The sequence below is a fragment of the Macaca mulatta genome, chromosome 8 (genome assembly GCF_049350105.2).
Source record: "Macaca mulatta isolate MMU2019108-1 chromosome 8, T2T-MMU8v2.0, whole genome shotgun sequence".
In the NCBI taxonomy this organism is placed as follows: Eukaryota; Metazoa; Chordata; class Mammalia; order Primates; family Cercopithecidae; genus Macaca; species Macaca mulatta.
The window spans coordinates 98,019,005-98,022,413 of record NC_133413.1 but is presented as its reverse complement, the minus strand read 5'-3'; the positions used below and the strand labels follow the sequence as shown (position 1 = coordinate 98,022,413).

At 33.9% G+C, this 3,409-nt stretch overlaps 1 pseudogene; it reads left to right on the top strand.

Moving 5' to 3' along the window:
• Window positions 1-2,229: 2,229 nt before the first annotated feature.
• Window positions 2,230-3,068, top strand: LOC144330583 (vacuolar protein sorting-associated protein VTA1 homolog pseudogene; annotated as a pseudogene).
• Window positions 3,069-3,409: the final 341 nt, after the last annotated feature.

Genomic DNA, 3,409 nt, shown 5'->3' with positions numbered 1-3,409 from the left:
AAATTCTTACTTCACTAAGCTTTGCCTTCTGTTCCTGGTCAATATTTTTAAAAATACATTTTCCTGATAATTTGTGCTAAATATTGGCATTGGCTTCATTTATGCCTAGGTCTCTCAGTGCTTTTTACTTTTGTTCTTTTTGAAACCCATTTTGTATTTGAAAGATAATTTCTACAAAATTATACATGTTAGTTGGTAGTATATAGAGTTGCCCTTATATTATAAGAAGGGTCACTATCTTAAAATAAGGGAAGGATAGAATTTCAGGATTGACCTAGTAAAGGCATTGGGCAACTACGGACCACTGCCCAAAATGTGCCAGACACCCACCTTTGTGAATAAAGGAACATGGTAATGCCCATTTGTTTACTTATGACTACTATGGCTGCTTTTACACGAATACAGCTTTGTCGAATGGCTGCTACAAATATTATACGGCCTGAAAAGCCTAAAATGTTTACTATCTAGCTGTTTACAGAAAACAGTTTGCTGACACCTGATAGAAGTTTAAAGATTTGTTTTAGGTAGCCTTCTAATAATCCCTATATTCATATCATTTAAACGGTTTTCCACCTGCCTTCAGAAAATACTGGCTCTAAGTGATGTAAAAAATACCAGCACTTGCTACTCAGCTTTCAAATAGTTGAATAAAGGTGTTACCAACAGGGAGGGACAAACTGGGATTTTGCACAATCTTCGACACAGCTTAGAATTAGTAGGCAGTGCAAATGGTGTGATAAAACTAAATGGGGATGCTGAAAAATCAAATTTAAGATTTTCAGGTAGGCTGTAAACAGTTCCATTAAATACCCCAAATGGGCTCTGTTGTTTGGAGTGAAATGAAGTGTGTATTCTTTCAAGTGATTTGCCAAAATTATTTCCAGTCTTTTCTTCGCTCAGAATATATAGCCTATAATAAAGAACACCCAAGATAGTATAACTCAGGCATATTATTGAACAAATTTTTTATCACTGATAATAGTGATTAGGAGCCCTTTTCATCCTTCCTGAACTTATACCTTTTGAGTAGAATGGAAGGGAAAGGGATATGGAAGGGAAGAGGATATCTTCTTCATTCACATTTAAAAGTTGTTCTAAATGCTATCAGTTTTCAGGCAGATCAGGCTCAAGGTTGTTTGAAAAACGATCTAGTGTCTTTTTTGTCTGAAAATGATGCCTACTATTGCGTTAGAGAAACTCATAGCTCCTTCTCAGTGTTTCCTTTTTTAAGAACCCTTTGTTTACCTCAAGGTTGTAAATATATTATGATCTCATTAATTCATAAATGTATTACATAAATTTGACCTTTTACATTTGTATCTGAACTAATCTTGGAATTAGTTTTTGAATGTGATGTGAAGAGTGAGTCAAGAGTTACATTTTCTCTAAGCATTTCTGTATGACCTGGTACAATTTATTGAAAAGATCTTACTTTCCTCACTGGCAGTGTTACGTTTGTCATAGGCCAAGTGGAAAAATGCACTCAAGTATGTTTTTAAACTCTCTAGCCCATGGCAAGCAAACTTTCTGAAGGAACATATATTAAATATTTCAAGCAGTGTGCATCGTATGTTCTCTGTCACAACTACTCAACTTATCCATTGTAATGAGAAAGCAACCATAGACAGTATGTCAATGAATGGTTATAGTTCCATTCCAATAAAACTTTATTTACAAAAGCAGAATCCAGATCACAGCTCCGATTTGCCAACTATTGCTCTAGTCACCTCCATTAGTGTATTGTCTATCTTTTCATAATATCAGCTTGTATCAGTCACTGGTACTTCTTGATGTTTAGATGTGCAGTGTTTCTAATCTGATTCTTTGTCTTCAAATCATCTTGGCTACTCTTAGAGCATTCACTTCCATATACATTGTAGGATCAACCTATCAAATTTCCCCTATGATTTCCATCGATCAATAGAACAATTTGAGGAAAAGTAATGCCTTTAATATATTATTTCCCATCCATGTTGATAATATAGTTTAAGGTCTTACATTTATTTCTAATGCTTCAAAAACATTTTGTAATTTTTGGACTACATATCTTAAATTTCATGTATCATGTCATAGTAAAGGTATCTTTTCTTAATTAGATTTTCTAACTGCCAGTATATAAAAGTAAAATGGATCTTTATATTGGCTGAATTCAGAATCTTTGCTATATCACTTATTCATTCCAATAACTTACTTTTATTTTTATTCATAAAAATGTGATCTGCAGAGGAAATGGTGACTTCTGGAATAGAGATCTTCATGATTGCTCTACTTTCCCCACTTCCTCCCCAGTTTAAGAGCATACATCATCATATGAGAACAGCTCAGGAGCATGACAAGCAGGACCCTGTGGTGCTCTATTGCTGTTGTTTCTATGCAATGCAAACCAAAATGAAGACTGATAGTAAAACTCCTGAGTGTTGTACATTTTTATCAAAGCTAAAGGATCAGTTAGAAATGCTTATGAAACAGCTGGGTGATAATGAAGCTATTAGGCAAGAAAATACTTGGTCCTGCCCATTTGGAGAATTGTACTTAGAAAATGTTTTTATATTCAGACAATGAAGATCATGCTGGGTGATTTCACAAGATGATCAAGTCCCTTTCATACTCCACAGTTTTAAATAGATGTCATAATAATATTTGGACAACTCATTGATGAAAATGTGAAACACAGAAAGTATGTAAGGTGAAAGGCAAAATATACTCATATTTATTTAAAGAATAGGAAGCTGTCTCAACTAGTATCTGTTGGAATTGAGGAAGACAACAATATTGCAGAAAATGAAGATGCTGAATCAACCTATCTGTCCACTGAGCCATGTCAGCCACCATCTTCAACTTATGACCCAAGCCACATGCCACAAAGAAGCTATATTAGAATACAGATTCCTCCCAGTGCACACACTCCAGCTAATACATCAGTAGAAGCACATCACAATACAGTTGTAACAAATCTAATCTACTCCAAAGACAATTCAGCAATTGAGCCCACATTTTTAGTAGTTTCCCAAAGGGATATCCATCTAACACGAGAGGACTTTGTTAGTGATCAGAAATACAGCAATTAGGCTGGCAGTGCCTTGTCATGTGAAGGTGTCATTTGTTCTGTGAATAAAAACTTCTGGAAATAGATAAACAAGTGTAAAAACAGAGATTTAAAAAATTGTTTTTACTTTCTAACATATGCATTTAAGGTATAAAATTTCCTGTAGACATTATTTTACCTGAATTTCACAAGTTTCACATGGCGTATTGCAGATAATGAATTAGCACAGTTTTTATTCACTTGAAAATGTCTTTATTTAGCTTTTCTTATGACAAGTATTTTTTCTGGATTATTTTATTTGTCTTCACCTCTTTAGATATATCATTCCATTTTCTTTTTTTTTTTTTTTTTTTTTTTTTGAGA